The sequence below is a fragment of the Triticum aestivum genome, chromosome 6D, assembly GCF_018294505.1.
Source record: "Triticum aestivum cultivar Chinese Spring chromosome 6D, IWGSC CS RefSeq v2.1, whole genome shotgun sequence".
In the NCBI taxonomy this organism is placed as follows: Eukaryota; Viridiplantae; Streptophyta; class Magnoliopsida; order Poales; family Poaceae; genus Triticum; species Triticum aestivum.
This window is the reverse complement of record NC_057811.1, coordinates 112,136,863-112,156,903: the sequence shown is the minus strand read 5'-3', so window position 1 is coordinate 112,156,903 and position 20,041 is coordinate 112,136,863.

Here is a 20,041-nt window from a genome sequence, read left to right as displayed (position 1 = left end):
CATCGCGAGTTGCTCAAGGATCATCATGTCTATCCCTGATATGTTATAGTTCGTCACGAAGCTCTAATAGCTTGGTGGCAGTGACTATGGAGAACCATCACTATCTCATCTGGAAGATTAACTCCCACTCGATTCAAGCGATTGTAGTACTCAGACAATGTGAGCACATGCTCAACGATTGAGCTTTTCTCCCTTAGTTTGCAGGCTTAAGAAACTTGTCAGAGGTCTCATACCTCTTGACGTGGGCACTAGTCTGAAATCCCAATTTTAGTCTTTGGAACATCTCATATGTTCTATGACGTTTCAAAAACGTCTTTGGTGCCACAATTTTAATCCGTTAGCATTACGCACTGAACTATCACGTAGTCATCAAAACGTGTATGTCAGATGTTTCGCAACATCTACAGACAACGCTCGAGGTTCAGCACACCGAGCGGTGCATTAAGGACATAAGCCTTCTGTGCAGCAATGAGGACAATCCTAAGTATACGGACCCAGTCCGCATAATTGCTACTGTCAACTTTCAACTAAATTTTCTCTAGGAACATATCCTAAACAGTAGAACTAAAGCATAAGCTATGACATAATTTGCAAAGACCTTTTGACTATGTTCATGACAATTAAGTTCATCTGATTATTTAATGAACTCCCACTTAGATAGATATCCCTCTAGTCATCTAAGTGATACATGATCCGAATCGACTAGACCGTGTTCGATCATCACGTGAGACGGACTAGTCATCAACGGTGAACATCTCCATGTTGATCGTATCTACTATACGACTCATGTTCGACCTTTCGGTCTCTTGTGTTCCGAGGCCATGTATGTACATGCTAGGCTCGTCAAGTCAACCTAAGTGTTTCGCATGTGTAAATCTGGCTTACACCCGTTGTATGTGAACGTTAGAATCTATCACACCCGATCATCACGTGGTGCTTCGAAACAACGAACCTTCGCAATGGTGCACAGTTAGGGGAAACACTTTCTTGAAATTTTAGCGAGGGATCATCTTATTTATGCTACCGTCGTTCTAAGCAAATAAGATGTAAACATGACAAACATAACATGCAAATCATAAAGTGACATGATATGGCCAGTATCATCTTGCCCCTTTTGATCTCCATCTTCGAGGCGCGGCATGATCACCTTCATCACCGGCATGACACAATTATCTCCATCATCGTGTCTTCATGAAGTTGTCTCGGCAACTATTACTTCTACTACTATGGCTAACGGTTAGCAATAAAGTAAAGTAATTACATGGCGTTTTTCATTGACACGCAGGTCATAAAATAAATTAAGACAACTCCTCTGGCTCCTGCCGGTTGTCATACTCATCGACATGCAAGTCGTGATTCCTATTAGAAGAACATGATCAATCTCATACATCACATATATATAATTCATCACATCCTTTTGGCCATATCACATCACAAAGCATACCCTGCAAAAACAAGTTAGACGTCCTCTAATTGTTGTTACATGTTTTACGTGGCTGCTATGGGTTTCTAGCAAGAACGTTTCTTACCTACGCAAAAGCCACAACGGTGATATGCCAATTTCTATTTACCCTTCATAAGGATCCTTTTCATCGAATCCGATCCGACTAAAGTGGGAGAGACAGATACACGCTAGCCACCTTATGCATCACGTGCATGTCAGTCGGTGGAACCTGTCTCACGTAAGCCTACGTGTAAGGTCGGTCCGGGCCGCTTCAACCCACAATGCCGCCGAATCAAGATAAGACTAGTAATGGCAAGAAAATTGACCAAATCATCGCCCACAACTACTTTGTGCTATACTCGTGCATAGAATCTACGCATAGACCTAGCTCATAATGCCATTGTTGGGGAACGTAGCAATAATTCAAAATTTTCCTACGTGTCACCAAGATCAATCTAGGAGATGCTAGAAACAAGAGAGAGGGAGTGCATCTTCATACCCTTGAAGATCGCTAAGCGGAAGCCTTACAAGAACGCGGTTGATGGAGTCGTACTCGCGGCGATTCAAATCGCGGAAGATCCGATCTAGCGCCGAACGGACGGCGCCTCCGCGTTCAACACACGTACAGCCCGAGGACGTCTCCTCCTTCTTGATCCAGCAAGGGGAGAGGAGAAGTTGAGGGAGAACTCCAGCAGCTCGACGACATGGTGGCAATGGAGCTCGTGGTTCTCCGGCAGGGCTTCGCCAAGCACTACAAAGGAGGAGGAGATGTATGAGGAGGAAGGGGCTGCGCCTAGGGAAGGGTATGGCTGCCCTCCCACCCCCTCACAATATATAGGGGGAAGGGGAGAGGGGGCCGGCCCCTCTAGATGGATCTAGAGGAGGAGGCGGCGGCCAAGGGAAACCCTAGATGGGTTTGGGCACCACCACCCCCTAGGAAACTTGCCCCCCAAGCCAGGAGGGGCGGCTGCCCTAGGGGTGGCACCCCCACCTCTCCTGGTTAAGTGAGAGGGGTTGGGAGGGGCGCACAGCCCCTTAGTGGGATGGTTTTCCCCTTCCCCTTGGCCCGTAAGGCCCCCCAACGCTTGCCGGGGCCTCCGAAACCCCTTTCGGACATGCTGGCCACAGCCTGGTACCCCCGGAACAATTCCGGACTCCAATACCCTTCGTCCAATATACCGATCTTCACCTCCAGACCATTCCGGAGCTCCTTGTCATGTCCGGGATCTCATCCGGGACTCCGAACAACCTTCGGTAACAACATACTATTTCCCATAACAACTCTATCGTCACCGAACCTTAAGTGTGTAGACCCTACGGGTTCGGGAACAATGCAGACATGACCGAGATGTTCACCGGCCAATAACCAACAGCGGGATCTGGATACCCATGTTGGCTCCCACATGTTCCACGATGATCTCATCGGATGAACCATGATGTCGGGGATTCAATCAATCCCGTATACAATTCCCTTTGTCTATCGGTATGTTACTTGCCCGAGATTCGATCATCGGTATCCCTGTACCTTGTTCAATCTCGTTACCGGCATGTCTCTTTACTCGTTCCGTAACGCATGATACCGTGGCTAACTCATTAGTCACATTGAGCTCATTATGATGATGCATTACCGAGTGGGCTTAGAGATACCTCTCCGTCATACGGAGTGACAAATCCCAGTCTCGATTCGTGCCAACCCAACAGACACTTTTGGAGATACCTGTAGTGCACCTTTATAGCCACCCAGTTACGTTGTGACGTTTGGTACACCCAAAGCATTCCTACGGTATCCGGGAGTTGCACAATCTCATGGTCTAAGGAAACGATACTTGACATTAGAAGAGCTCTTAGCAAACGAACTACACGATCTTGTGCTATGCTTAGGATTGGGTCTTGTCCGTCACATCATTCTCCTAATGATGTGATCCCATTATCAATGACATCCAATGTCCATGGTCAGGAAACCATAACCATCTATTGATCAACGAGCTAGTCAACTAGAGGCTTACTAGGGACATGTTGTGGTCTATGAATTCACACATGTATTACGGTTTCCAGTTAATACAATTATAGCATGAACAATAGACAATTATCATGAACAAGGAAATACATTAATAACCATTTTATTATTGCCTCTAGGGCATATTTCCAACAAGGAAAGGGGGGCGCCGCCCCCCTCCTTGTCCAATTCGGACTTGGGGGGGAGGGGCGCGCGGCTGCCCCTTGGCCGCCTCTCCTCTTCCACCACTTGGGCCCATGAGGCCCAATAACCTCCGGGCGGTTCCGGTAACCCCCAAGTACTCCGGTGTATATCCGATAACCACCGGAACCGTTCCGGTGTCCGAATATAGTCGTCCAATATATCAATCTTCATGTCTCGACCATTTTGAGACTCCTCGTCATGTCTGTGATCACATCCGGGACTCCGAACTACCTTCGGTACATCAAAACTCATAAACTCATAATATAACCGTCATCGAACTTCAAGCGTGCGGACCCTATGGGTTCGAGAACTATGTAGACATGACCGAGACACGTCTCCAGTCGATAACCAATAGCATAACCTGGATGCTCATATTGGCTCCCACATATTCTATGAAGATATTTATCGGTCAAACCTCATAACAACATACGTTGTTCCCTTTGTCATCGGTATGTTACTTGCCCGAGATTCGATCGTCGGTACCTCAATACCTAGTTCAATCTCGTTACCGGAAAGTCTCTTTACTCGTTCCGTAATACATCATCCCGCAACTAACTCATTAGTTGCAATGCTTGCAAGGCTTATAGTGATGTGCATTACCGAGTGGGCCCAGAGATACCTCGCCAACAATCGGAGTGACATATCCTAATCTCGAAATACGCCAACCCAACAAGTACCTTCGGAGACACCTGTAGAGCACCTTTATAATCACCCAGTTACGTTGTGATGTTTGGTAGCACACAAAGTGTTCCTCCGGTAAACGGGAGTTGCATAATCTCATAGTCATAGGAACATGTATAAGTCATGAAGAAAGCAGCAACATACTAAACGATCAAGTGCTATGCTAACGGAATGGGTCAAGTCAATCACATCATTCTCCTAATGATGTGATCCCGTTAATCAAATGACAACTCATGTCCATGGCTAGGAAACATAACCATTTTTGATCACCGAGCTAGTCAAGTAGAGGCATACTAGTGACACACTGTTTTGTCTATGTATTCACACATGTATCATGTTTCCAGTTAATACAATTCTAGCATGAATAATAAACATTTATCATGATATAAGGAAATAAATAATAACTTTATTATTGCCTCTAGGGCATATTTCCTTCAATCGTGAGATCGAATCAAGAAGAAAATGCGACGATTAGTCTACAACCTCTTTGGTGGCGCCGATTAGGCCTCAGCTTCATCCAGGGAAACGGTGATGATGTTGCTCTTCCGGTGGTGCAGGTGAAGATGGCGGTGTGGGAACGGAGGTGGCGCGAAAGACGAGGGGAACTTCGAGGCAGCTCCTTGGAGGTGGAGGACGGGGTGGCTGAACCGGCGGGACGACGAGATCGATGATGGATCCTCATCCGGTACGGTGGATGAGGGACGTCGAGGTGTTGCTGTGGACTACGTCATCGGGGAAGAGGCTCTGGCTGGGTGGCGGACGGAGGAGGGTGTGGGGCTTCGTGGGTTTTCGCGGCCTCGGTGTTTGAATGGGTGGGCTGATGGGATGGGAGTGGGGAACCATGGCTTAGGGACGCGCTTGTCCGAAATGTGGGTAAGTTACGAAAGTACCCCCACCAATTTGAGCTAGGCGGTTCTTTCGGTTCAGGGGTATCACGGGCATTTTGCGTGTCGAGATTTCGCAGGAGGTGGGAGTTTTCGCGCGCGTTGTAATTTTGGGATAGCAAGGCGCGGGTTGAGATGGAGGGAGTTTTCGGAGCACAACAAGACAAAGATATATCTTAAATATTTCAGGGTAACATGGCGCGGGTTGAAATTTCCAGACAAGCCTAATGTGTACTTTACCAAATCAATTCGCACTTCCATCGATGAAAAAAAAGAAATCAATTCGCACCACACAAGAGAGTCTAGTCCCGTGTATTGTACCAAATCAATTCGCACTACAAATGCCATTCAAAACTTTGAATTCATGTTATGTTCAATTAAAATATTTCACTACATGTATAATGCATGCAACCTGCTACTCAAATGAACGTTTTAGTGCATTCCAAACGTATATACTTCCGCTTCAATATGAACTAAATTTGAATTTGTTTCTCTATTTGAATAAGATCTACAATAATGATTGTTGTGAAGTCAAACCATTTGAATTCGTTTCTCTATTTTAATAAGATCTACAATCATCATTATTGTCAAGTTAAACCATCGTTTGTGTATTATCTTCACAACACACCACATGATTACTGTCGAGTTAGATACGAACTATGTGTACTATATGAACTCGAACTTGATTTTTTGAATCCACTTTATGTTGATTTCAAATCACAGTACATTTCAAGCTCTTGCTAGATCTTCATAATCTAAACCATGTCTCATATGTATAATGTGTTTATCACATAATGTATGGTGCCCCGCCCCCTACGCCTACAAGTTTTTAGATGTGAGTTGCAAATGCCACACATTACCATAAATTCAAATAAAATGTGAGATTGTTCGATATATAGTATTGTTTAGATTGTTCAATATTTAGTTGTAAGCTACAAACGCCACACACTATCATAAATTCAAATAAAATGTGAGATTCTTCGATGTATAGTATGGTTTAGATTGTTCGACATTTAGCTGTGAGTTGTAAACGCCATGCATTATCACATTATGGTATAACATGTGTAAAACCATAGCACGCGTATCACCGCTATATTCATGCATGCATATGTTTATAACACTATGATCTCCTATTCAAATATATGAATCCACTTTCATATAAAATTATGATCTTTGTTAGTCTCTTACACCCACACAATCCTCTAACCTTTGTAGCTAGCACTAACTTTCTCTCGTGCATGCACACGCCCTCCTCGCCCTCCCCCTCCCTCAGCATTCTATCCATCGCGCACATTCATTTTTTTCTTTAGGTCATTCTCCCAGAGTCTCCACAACTCCTTTCCGACACACACCGATCGATAAACCTCTCTAGCGATGTCTGCCTACAACATACACACGCACCTTCCATCTCCTCCTTTCTGTGTCCATGCCTCGTGTCTCTCATATGGTCCCACACATGTGTAAACTCTCGCCCCTCTTTTCATCGATCTCACAATCGCACACTCCTCCCCCTATCTAGCTAGTAGCTCGGCCTCTCGCACCACCTCCTAGCTCCATTCTCTCTGTCTATCCGTCTCGCTAGGCCTTATTTGCCTCTAACAAATGGATGTACACCGACCGATCTCCCGCTATACATATAGCTAGCTAGGTCCTTATAACTCGTTTTTTCCCACGCGTCGATCAATCTACCTCATAAGTGATGTCTCTCCCTTCCTCCGACAAACAAAAATTGATCTACCGATCTAGTTAGGTCTGCTTACCAAACACATGGTTCCCCTTCATCATCCATGCATGCGTCCCGACACATCTATCATGCGCAGGCACACACAGAAACACACCCCCACTCTTATTGATAATATTGTAGTTCTACCCTCAGTTTGTCTAGTAGGCCTCTCCCACCATCTTTGAGAAGCAACTCCGTCACCCATGCAGCACTCTACCCCTCTCCCTCCCTCTCTCTCTCCTCTCTCTATCTCTCTCTCTCTCTCTCTCTCTCTCTCTCTCTCTCTGTGTGTCCCAACCTATTTCCCGTCCTTCAGTTATGTATGGATGTCGACCGATCTCCCTCAAGACATAGCTGCGTCTCTCCTTCTCAACACATATACGAGTTGTTCTACCTCTCTAGTTAGGCCTCTGCCTCCCCCCCCCCCCCCCCCCCACACACACCGATACATCGAGCGCTCTAGTCATGTCTCCCTGCCACACACAAACTTGCCCTGTGCCCTCCGGCGTTCCGGTAGGTCAGTCGCCCTATATCTTTGACTTGCACACACACAATTTCGATGGCTCTCTTCATCGGTCTCGCACCCACCCACTTGATCCTCTCTTCGACTCTATCGATATCTATGAACCCTCCCTCTCTTCTCGTGGATCGCCCCTCTATATATGATATAGATAGGCCTCTATTTCAAACACATTGCATGTGTCAATTTTTGTTTGAGATGTCATCGACACATATTCCCACAAACACATTCATGAAATCACACCCCCACCCCCCACCCCAAACAAAAAACACTCACGAACGAACACGCCGTCTGTCTAGGTTTGTATCTCTCTCACACACACCCACGTAGGTGGGGGACGTGCACGAAGAGAAGAGGTGCACGCACGACGCATATACTCCCGTCCCTTTCCCAACCACACCTGCGCGGGTACACAGTGGAGCTCATTTCTGTACGAAAAGGCAGCCCACGTGGTAATTTGACACGTGCACTGGTTGTCCACTTGATGGAGGATCGTCTACCACGGGTGAACAAACAAATTTTGACTTGACGTGTTATGTTAGAAAAGAGGCAAACCATGTGAGGCCTGCCTTAGAGGCAAGGCTCTATACACTCGAGATGCTCTGTACGTATTACGTACTTCTGATGTATCCCGCCAACTCGCAGAATGAGGAGAAGCTTGCTTAGTATGCCGTCTCCCCCGCCCACGGGCGCGGTGGCTCGCAGGACGAGGTGAAGCTTGCTTACTACACCTTACGCCCGCTCCCTCGCCCACACGCGCGGTGGCTCGCAGGAAGAGGAGAAAGTTTTACTACTCCGTCCGTTTACTCCTCGTCCCTACTGTCAGTGTCAAAACCAGCCGATCTCGGGTAGGGGGTCCTGAACTGTGCGTCTGAGGATCGAAGGTAACAGGAGGCAGGGGACATGATGTTTACCCAGGTTCGGATCCTCTTAACGGAGGTAATACCCTACTTCCTGCTTGATTGACTTTGATGAGTATAGGGGTTACAAGAGTCGACCTACCTCAAGATCGTAATAGCTAAACCCTAGATGTCTAACATGTATGATTGTGATTGCCCCAACGGACTAACCCCTCCGGTTTATATAGACACCGGAGGGGCCTAGGGTTATACAGAGTGGGTTTACAGAGAAAGGAATCTTCATATCCGAACACTAAGCTTGCCATCCACGCAAAGGAGAGTCCCATACGGACACGGGGGCGAACCTTCTATCTTGTATCTTCAAGGCCACCAGTCCGGCCCATGTCACATAGCCCGGACGCCCGGGGACCCCCTAATCAAGGACTCCCTCAGTAGCCCCTGAACCAGGCTTCAATGACGATGTGTCCGGCGCACAGATTGTCTTCGGCATTGCAAGGCGGGTTCCTCCTCCGAACACTTCAAAGTAGTTGTCAAAAAGAACTATATCCAGCTCTATACAATAGTTACAACCCCGAACCACTAGGGCAAACTACTTTAAACAAAACAAGTCATGTCTACTGGCAGCTTTTCCGGCGAGACGTTATGTTCTGGTCTTACTATTATTTCGAATCGTTTTTCAGCCTCCTGCTTCGCGTTTGGAGGCGCGGTCTTCATTGATACGTCTTGTCAAAGCAGAGATCGTGTCCCCTTATTGCGGGATTCTCATCAATACAGATTTGGCTAATCCAACCATGTCGTTCGCCCAACCCCTTGGGAATAGGCGAGGTTTAAGGCTTGTGGGGGGGGGGGACGCTTGATATTCACTATCTTTATAAGAAGATAAGAATCCATCTTTTTACCCCCATGCCTTCTTCCTCCTAAGCCCATACACCCTCGAGCTCCAGCGCCCAAGCATCAATCCCTTCCGTCTCCAGCAAACACTCCAGCCATGTCCGGATCTGGAGCACAAGGCAAGTGGATGGCTTCCTCCGTCACGGAGGGGAACATCAAGCAACTCCGGGAAGCGGGGTATTTAGCCAAGGAAATCGCTCACTGGCTCCCTGCCAAAAAGCAGATCATTCCCACCCCGAAGCCTAATGAGAGGGTAGTGTTCATCCCCCACTTCCTTCGCGGGCTAGGGTTTCCTCTCCATCCCTTCGTCTGCGGCCTCATGTTCTATTACGGGCTAGATTTCCACGATCTAGCCCCGAATTCCTTCCTCAACATCTCGGCGTTCATCGTCGTGTGTGAGGCATTCCTCCGCATTCCCCCACTTCGGCTTGTGGCTCAAGGTCTTCAACGTGAAGCCCAAAGTGGTCGAGGGTCAACATGCGGAATGTGGCGGCGCCATGGTGAGCAAGCTCCCCAATCTCACCTGACCAAAGGGGACCTTCGTAGAAACCGTGAAGGGGTGGCAACAAGAGTGGTTCTACATCACGGAGCCTTGCGACGCCACATGCATGGGCCACCACTCCAGAGTTCAAATCTGGTCCTCCAATGCGTCTTGCATCATGGATTAACAAGGGCCTAGATTGGGCGTCATCCGACGAGGTGATGACGCTGCAGAAGCACGTCAAGAGCACGATAGAGAAGAACACCAGCCTTGCCAACGTGATCCAGGTGATGCTTTTTCGCCGGATTCTCCCCTGCCAACGCCGGACTCTCCATTTGTGGGAGTTTGATCCGGCTAGCCCCCGGACCCTGCAGCGGTTCTTCGGCACAACGCACGAAGACATATGGAAGCTGCTTTTCAAGGCCCAGAACTCGTGGCCGGAAACGACTGAAGACCTCGGTCTCGACTGTGCTCATCCGGCTACTCTAGTAAGTCTTTCAAATTTCCAAACATATCCTCAACATGTAGATCCAAGGAGTATGCTAAGCCTTCCCTTTATCCTTCAGGGCTAGACGAAGAAGGTGGAGCGAATCCAGTGTCTGGCTCCGCTGCCCGAAGACCCAGCTATTCTTCTTCTGACGAAGATGCTGGTTCTGGTGCTGTACTAGGCGCCGGAGAAGAAGGCCAAGAAGAAGGGCAAGGAGGCCAGAAGTGGCCTTCGTCGTAAAGTTACTTCGGACATAGCGTCTGAAGATACCGAAGTTCTCTCCTCCCATGAGGGAGATGAAGATGAAGAGGAAGGGGGGAGAGACTTTCTCCCCTTAAGGGGGGAAAGAAGAAAAGGGGGGCCTCCGCGAACCTAGAGGCAGCAGCATCCAAGAAGGGGAAGCTCTCCCTTTCGGATGATTCGGAATCGGACATCGAAGCTGTCCCCGAGTGGCATCCCAGGACGAAGCCCCTGGCCGAATCGTAAGTACTCAAAGATTATGTATATATCCAGCTTTTTTAGAAATTGTAGGATGACATATCATCTATGTGTTTCAGGCCGGCCCGTGATCTCCCCCAACAATCATTATCTTCGGGGAATTCTTTGGCACTGTCAATGATGGAGAGCGAGTCGCCTCCGCGAGCCTCCCCGCCAGATGCCATGGATGACACCGAGGTGTTATCCCAAAGGACCTCTCCGGGCCAGGTAGAGGTGCGGAAGTCCGCTGAAACGGTGCCAGAGGTTAATGCCTCGGCGGCCGGAAACATGGGGGTGCAATCCCCATGGAGACTGACGGCGGGGGCCATGACCAGTCCGACCCCCAGCTGAATAATGCTCCGGAGACCCACACGGCTCCGGACCCAAGTGAGCAGCCCCCTTCGAAAGAGGGGGGAGTGCTGACTCCACCGACGACCTCTATCAACCCGGAGGCGCCAATACATAGAGGGAAGCACTTCGATGTGCTTCCATCATGGAAGAGCACCGTACCCTAATGGGTATGGTGGTCGAGAAGGTTCAGTCTGCCAAAAGCGGGCTGAACGAAGCTTTTACCAGCCTGCTAACAGGCTTTGAGGTATGCGACTTAATATCCCTAGCCGCTTTTGCATGTGTAATGATATGCCTGTACATAGATAGTAGCCCCTGAGACTCTGTTCATCTCTTTGGAAGAAGGGGGCGGACAGAGGATCAAATATTCGCCGGAGATAACGTGCTTATCTATTTTGATGAACATGCTTCATTGTTAGCGGCTTCAGCCAAGGACGCTGAAGTTTCCGAACCCCAGTGGAAAATGAAGCTGGCTGACGATGAGATCGGCCATATTAACAAGCGGTTCGATGAGGCTCAAGGTATGCTTTTAAAAGGACCACTTACAAGCCTAAATTAAATGCAAATTCAGAGGTTAAGCTCACGCGCCGCTATACAAAAGGTTATAGGCAACGCGGCCGAGGTTGAGACCCTCAAGAAGGCCCTTGCCGAAGCCAAGGAGGAGGCGAGGGTGAGCAAAGCAGCCGCAGAGAAGGTGGCTGTGGATGTGGAGGCTGAAAAGGTCACCCGCCTTCAATATGATGCGAGGGTGACCGAAGTAGAGCAAGCGCTAGCTCCAGGAGGCTGCCAACAAGTGTGAGTCCTTGGAGGAGAGTAACAAGGCCCAAGCGGCCGAACTCAACATGGCTCTTCAAGAAGCGAAGGAGGCGCGGTCCGAGTCACGGGCGGCTCGTGAGCAGATCAAGCAAGCCGAACAGATAGCGGCTGGTAAGCCTTTTCTTTTACAGAGTATATCCGGCAGTCGAAGATATGCTTTGCTAAATCGACTGTGGAGTGCTCCAGACGCTTTTGCGGATCTCCCGAGGAGTGATGCTTATGCCGCCCAATATTTCCTAGCCCAAGACGGGAACGCGACGGAGAAGCTCTTCTGGTCGCAGTACTTGGCCCGGAACGACCGGCACTACTGAACAATCAGATGATGCAGCTGGCGGAGCTGCACAGGATGTTCGGTTTGGCCATAAAGGACATCTTAGTCCGGCTATGGCCAGCTGGACCCATTCCAAGCAGCTACTTCGGCCTGGTCAAGCGACTCGGCGACGCCTTGCCCCGAATAGAGGCAGTGAAGCGCTCGGCATGCATTGAGGGTGCGGAGATGGCCTTTGCTCGTGTCAAGATGCACTAGGCGAAGATGAAGGCAGCCAGCATGGCCCTTGAAGGTCCGCCCGGAGACAAGGTTCACCGCAAGCCGCGGCGCTACTTCGACGATGTCCTTGAGGGTGCCCGTTTGATAGAGGGCCAATGCTCAAAGGATATTATGTTCGAGTAACAGTATCCAAGCAACTATATCCGAGCTACCCAGACATTGTATTATAAACCGAGGCCTTTGTAATATATTTGTGCCTGTTATGTTTAAATTGCTTTTCCTCATGTGCGGCTATTTTTATCTTTGAGAGTTTGCCAGTCGTCGGCTTTTGCCCCCATGTAGATACTACGGGGGTGTTCGGTGTTGCACATAGCCACACTTGACCCAATGTCTTGGTCCGTAAAGGAGGTGTCAGCGCGGCGAACCAGGCAATCAGACTATGCGGCTTTATCACTCTCACTTAGCCATAGGAGTTTGACAATGGGACTGTAAGATAGCCCTTGGTGCGCATGAGGCTATCTGAACTATTTGCCTTAAGCGCGAGACTGGGAAAAGCCAGTCCTTCGTATAATACGGAAAAAATCGCTAGAGATTTAGTATGTCGTCGAATTGCTAACCAGCTCTCGCCGCATCACGACAGTCATTTTTCGGCTTTCCCTATTGAGGTGCTTGACCGGGCCAGCCAGAAACACAATCGCAGTAGTTCTCCCTTTACTACCTTAGCCGAGAACGGAACGTAAGGTAGCAAGCACAGGAACCGGGCAACCCAACTATTGACCAAAGACGTGATTCGGAGTCGATGCATATAATACAATATTCGGGATGCCGAAGTATACTCTGAGAGTGTTCGTACTTTCTATTGCTGAAGATATATATATATATATATATATATATATATATATATATATATATATATATATATATATAGTTTGAATAGAGCCCCTGGCGATTGAAGTCATACCAAGGTGTATACGCCAATTTGGACGTGAAGTGGGAAAACAGATTAAAAAATAAGCCAGTACCGAACAGGGCCGGGCGAGACTGTTTCCATTATAGTATGATTTGCACGTCAAAATGTATTTTTACAAAAGATGTGATAAGCATCATGACTATTTTACATGACGCAGACAAGGGAAAGCTGTATACAGCTTCTAAAATTGAAAGGTGATCTTAAAGACCCTTTGGACACTCTGCCGTACGTCTGCGCCTCTTTTCGCCTTGGTGTGTGATCCTTTGAGAGGATCAACAATCGAGTATACATAAGGGGCCTAGAAGGAGGCCCTTGTTACCACCGGGGGTTGTAAAGATCCTAAAAAATAAAAACAAGAAGAAAAAGGTGGACCAATACAGAGGTCCGGATAGGGTCGAGCCGTACCGTGAACCTTATGTTTAGCATGCCTCCATCCTTGCCCATGGTAGTTTTAACGCATAATTATGTACGCACGGCATGTATGCTGCTAGCAGGCTAGGGCATTGACGGAGGCCGAATAGCTAATCTAGCTTTGGATGAGCCGGACTGTCGGTCTGCAGGGTAGACCGGACTCGTTTAACAGTGTTCGAAGACTTGACTACCAGTGTAGTATTTAGCTTGGCGAGGGCACCCTGCACCTCGGCTGCGAGAGCCGCGGTATGCTCCTCTGTCCAGAGGGAGCGCTCCATGTTTCCATTGGCTGTTATAACGGCACGTGGTCCGGGCATCTTGAGCTTTAGATAAGCATAGTGCGGGATTGCATTGAAACGGGCGAAAGCGGTTCATCCGAGTAGTGCGTGATAGCCGCTGCAGAATGGGACGATGTCGAAGATCAGGTCTTCGCTCCAGAAGTTATCTGGTGAGCCGAAGACGACTTCCAGCGTTATGGATCCTGTGCAACATGCCTCTACTCCGGGTATTACCCCTTTAAAGGTGGTTTTAGTCGGCTTGACTCTTGATGGATCGATGCTCATTTTACGGACGGTGTCCTGATAAAGCAGATTAAGACTGCTACCGCCGTCCATAAGGACTCGTGTGAGGTGGAATCCATCAATAATTGGATCAAGGACCAATGCAGCAAAACCTCCATGACGGATATTAGTCGGGTGGTCTCTGCGATCAAAGGTGATCGGACAAGCTGACCACGGATTAAATTTTGGGGCGACTGGCTCTATGGCGTAGACGTCCCTTAGCGCGCGCTTGCGCTCCCGCTTAGGGATATTAGTAACATAGATCATGTTCACCCTTTTGACCTCGGGGGGGGGGGGGATTTCTTCTGTCCCCCTGTGTTCGGTGGGCGAGGCTCTTCATCATCGTCCTCGCTGGGCGGCCCTTTCCCCTTGTGTTCAGCGTTGAGCTTGCCGGCCTGTTTGAAGACCCAACAGTTTCTATAGGTATGATTGGCAGGCTTATCAGGTGTGCCATGAATCTGGCAAGGCCAATCGAGTATTCTGTCCAAACTAGAGGTACCATCTATGTTTCCTTTGAATTGCCTCTTCCATTGACCGGATTTAGGGCCACTGAATCTGGCGTTGACCGCCATGTCTTCGGTACCTTCGTTATTGTTTCGATGCTTGTGCTTGTTGCGTCGTGGCTTGCCATTGCCATCCCTGGCTTCGGAGGTGCCAGGGTTGCTGGTGCTATTGCTTCTACGAGCCAGCCAGCTATCTTCTCCCGCGCAAATGCGGGTCATAAGTGCGGTGAGGGCTGCCATGGACTTTGGCTTTTCTTCGCCGAGGTTTTGGGCGAGCCACTCGTCTCGGATGCTGTGTTTAAAGGCCGAGAGGGCTTCAGCGTCGGGACAATCCACAATTTGGTTCTTTTTAATGAAGAACCTTGTCCAGAGCTTCCGGGCTGATTCTCTGGGTTGCTGGACTATGTGACTAAGGTCATTGATGTCTGGAGGCCAAACATAGGTACCTTGGAAGTTGTCTCTAAAGGCATCCTCCAAGTCTTCCCAACTACCAAAAGAGTTCTCTCGGAGGCTGTTTAACCAGTGTCGGGCTGGTCCCTTTAATTTGAGTGGGAGGTATTTGATGGCATGGAGATCATCACCTCGTGCCATATGGATATGGAGAACAAAATCTTCGATTCATACTGCGGGATCTGTCATACCATCGTATGATTCGATGTTCGCGGGTTTAAACCCGTCTGGGAACTGATGTTCCATCACTTCATCGGTGAAGCATAAGGGGTGTGCGGCGCCTCTGTACCGGGCGATATCGTGATGCGGTTCGGATGAAGTCCGTATGTGATACGTCTCCAACGTATCTATAATTTTTGATTGTTCCATGCTATTTTATTATCAATCTTGGATGTTTTATAATCATTTTATAGTCATTTATATCATTTTTTGGTACTAACCTACTCACATAGTGCCAAGTGCCAGTTGCTGTTTTTACCATGTTTTTTACATCGCAGGAAATCAATATCAAATGGACTCGAAATGCCACGAAACTCCAGGATGATTTTTTATGGGCCAGAAGGAAGGCAATGGGCCTTGGTTGCACCTGGGGGGTGCTCCGAGGGGGCACAACCCACCAGGGCGTGCCAGGAGGCCCAAGCGCGATCAGGCGCGCCCTGGTGGGTTGTGCCCACCTCGGGTGCCCCCCGGACCGCCTCTTTGCTCTATAAATACCCCAAAAATCCACAAACCCTAGGGGAGTGGACGAAATATTCATTGCTACCTCTTGAGCACTGCGTTGGTTTTCCCTTGAAGAGGAAAGGTGATGCAGCAAAGTAGCGTAAGTATTTCCCTCGGTTTTTGAGAACCAAGGTATCAATCTAGTAGGAGACCACACGCAAGTCCCTTGTACGTACACAAACAAATAAGAACCGTGCAACCAATGCGATAAAGGGGTTGTCAATCCCTTCACGGCCACTTGCAAAAGTGAGATCTGATAGAGATGATAAGATAATATTTTTGGTATTTTTATGATAAATATTGAAAGTAAAGATTGCAAAATAAACGGCGACAGAAATAGCTAGTTGACGGAAGATTAATATGATTGAAAATAGACCCGGGGGCCATAGGTTTCTCTAGTGGCTTCTCTCAAGATAGCATAAATATTACGGTGAGTGAACAAATTACTATCGAGCAATTGATAGAATAGTGCATAGTTATGAGAATATCTAGGCATGATCATGAATATAGGCATCACGTCCACGACAAGTAGACCGAAACGATTCTGCATCTACTACTATTACTCCACACATCGACCACTATCCAGCATGCATCTAGAGTATTAAGTTCATAAGAACAGAGTAACGCATTAGGCAAGATGACATGATGTAGAGGGATAAACTCAACCAATATGATATAAACCCCAACTTTTTATCCTCGATGGCAACAATACAATACGTGTCGTTTCCCCTTCTGTCACTGGGATCGAGCACCGCATGATTGAACCCAAAGCTAAGCACTTCTCCCATTGCAAGAAAGGTCAATCTAGTAGTCCAAACCAAACTGATAATTCGAGGAGACTTGCAAATATAACCAATCATACATAAAAGAATTCAGAGGAGATTCAAATATTGTTCATAGATAATCTTGATCATAAACCCACAATTCATCGGATCTCGACAAACAGACCACAAAAAGAGTTACATCGAATAGATCTCCAAGAAGATCAAGGAGAACTTTGTATTGAGATCCAAAGAGAGAGAAGAAGCCATCTAGCTAATAACTATGGACCTGAAGGTCTGTGGCAAACTACTCACACATCATCGGAGAGGCTATGGTGTTGATCTAGAAGCCCTCCGTGATCGATGCCCCCTCCGGCGGAGCGCCGGAAAAGGCCCCAAGATGGGATCTCACGGGTACAGAAGGTTGCGGCGGTGGAAATAGGGTTTCATGGTCCTCTTGGATGTTTTCGGGGTATATGGATATATATAGGAGGAAGAAGTCGGCCAGGGGGGCAGGCGCGCCTCCCTGCCTCGTGGCCTCCTCACTTCTTTCTTGATGTCCACTCCAAGTTCCCTAGATCACGTTTGTTCCAAAAATAACTCTCCTGAAGGTTTCATTCCATTTGGACTCCGTTTGATATTCCTTTTCTGCGAAACACTGAAATAGGCAAAAAAACAGCAATTTGCACTGGGCCTTCGGTTAATAGGTTATTCCAAAAATAATATAAAAGTGCTTAGTAAAGCCCATTAAACATCCAAAACAGATAATATAATAGCATGGAACAATCAAAATTTATAGATACGTTGGAGACATATAAGGCATCCCCAAGCTTAATTCCTGCTCGTCCTCGAGTAGGTAAATGATAAAAACAGAATTTTTGATGTGGAATGCTACCTAGCATAATTCTCAATGTAATTTTCTTTATTGTGGCATGAATGTTCAGATCCGAAAGATTCAAGATAAAAGTTTAGTATTGACATGAAAATAATAATACTTCAAGCATACTAACAAAGCAATCATGTCTTCTCAAAATAACATGGCCAAAGAAAGCTATCCCTACAAAATCATATAGTCTGGCTATGCTCTATCTTCATCACACAAAATATTTAATTCATGCACAACCCCGATGACAAGCCAAGCAATTGTTTCATACTTTTGATGTTCTCAAACTTTTTCAATCTTCACGCAATACATGAGCGTGAGCCATGGACATAGCACTATATGTGGAATAGAATGGTGGTTGTGGAGAAGACAAAATGGAGAAGTTAGTCTCACATCAACTAGGCGTATCAACGGGCTATGGAGATTCCCATTAATAGATATCAATGTGAGTGAGTAGGGATTGCCATGCGACGGATGCACTAGAGCTATAAGTGTATGAAAGCTCAATGAAAGAAACTAAGTGGGTGTGCATCCAACTCACTTGCTCACGAAGAGCTAGGGCATTTTTTAGGAAGCCCATCATTGGAATATACAAGCCAAGTTCTATAATGTAAAATCCCTACTAGTATATGAAAAGACAAAATAGGAGACCTCTATCATGAAGATCATGGTGCTACTTTGAAGCACAAGTGTGGTAAAACGATAGTAACATTGTCCCTTCTCTATTTTTCTCTCATTTGTTTGGGCCTTCTTCTCTTCTTTTTTATGGCCTCTTTTCTTTTTATTTTTAGTCCGGAGTCTCATCCCGACTTGTGGGGGAATCATAGTCTCCATCATCCTTTCCTCACATGGTACAATGCTCTAATAATGATGATCATCACACTTTTATTTACTTACAACTCAAAAATTACAACTCAATACTTAGAACAAAATATGAATCTATGTGAATGCCTCCGGTGGTGTACCGGGATATGCAATGAACCAAGAGTGACATGTATGAAAGAATTATGAATAGTGGGTTTGCCACGAATACGATGTCAACTACATGATCATGCAAAGCAATTTGACAATGATGAAGCATTTCATAATAAACGGAACGGTGGTAAGTTGCATGGCAATATATCTCGGAATGGCTATGGAAATGCCATAATCGGTAGGTATGGTGGCTATTTTGAGGAAGTTATATGGTGGGTGCATGATACCGGCGAAAGGTGCGCGGTATTAGAGAGGCTATCAATGGTGGAAGGGTGAGAGTGCGTATAATCCATGGACTCAACATTAGTCATAAAGAACTCACATACTTATTGCAAAAATCTATTAGTTATCGAAACGAAGTACTGCGCGCATGCTCCTAGGGGATAGATTGGTAGGAAAAGACCATCGCTCGTCCCCGACCGCCACTCATAAGGAAGACAATCAATAAATAAATCATGCTCCGACTTCATCACATAACGGTTCACCATACGTGCATGCTACGGGAATCACAAACTTTAGAACAAGTATTTCTCAAATCCACAACTACTCAACTAGCATGACTCTAATATCACCATCTTCATATCTCAAAACAATTATCAAGTATCAAACTTCTCATAATATTCAATGCACTCTATATGATAGTTTTTATTATACCTATCTTGGATGCTCATCACTTTAGGACTAAAATTTTAACCAAAGCAAATTACCATGCTGTTCTAAAAGACTCTCAAAATAATATAAGTGAAGCATGAGAGATCAATTATTTATATAAAATAAAACCAACGCCATGCTCTAAAAGATATAAGTGAAGCACTAGAGCAAAATTATCTAGCTCAAAAGATATAAGTGAAGCACATAGAGTATTCTAATAAATTCAGATTCATGTGTGTCTCACGCAAAAGGTGTGTACAGCAAGGATGATTGTGGTAAACTAGAAAGCAAAGACTCAAATCATACAAGACTCTCCAAGCAAAACACATATCATGTGGTGAATAAATATATAGCATCAAGTTAAGTTACCGATGGACGAAGACAAAAGAGGGAATGCCTTCCGGGGCATCCCCAAGCTTAGGCTTTTGGTTGTCCTTGGATTTTAACTTGGGGTGCCTTGGGCATCCCAAAGCTTAGTCTCTTGCCACTCCTTGTTCCATAATCCATCAAATCTTTACCCAAAAACTTGAAAACTTCACAACACAAAACTCAACAGAAAATCTCATGAGCTCTGTTAGTGAAATAAAACAAACTACCACTTTAAGGTATTGTAATGAACTCATTCTTTATTTATATTGGTGTTAAAACTACTGTATTCCAACTTCTCTATGGTTCATAACCTCCGATACTAGCCATAGATTCATCAAAATAAGCAAATAACACACGAAAAACAGAATCTGTCAAAAACAAAACAGTCTGTAGTAATATGTATCTAACGCAAACTTCTCTAACTCAGACAAATCTACCAAAATAGGACGACCTATATAATTTGTTTATTGATCTACTTCAATTGTAATC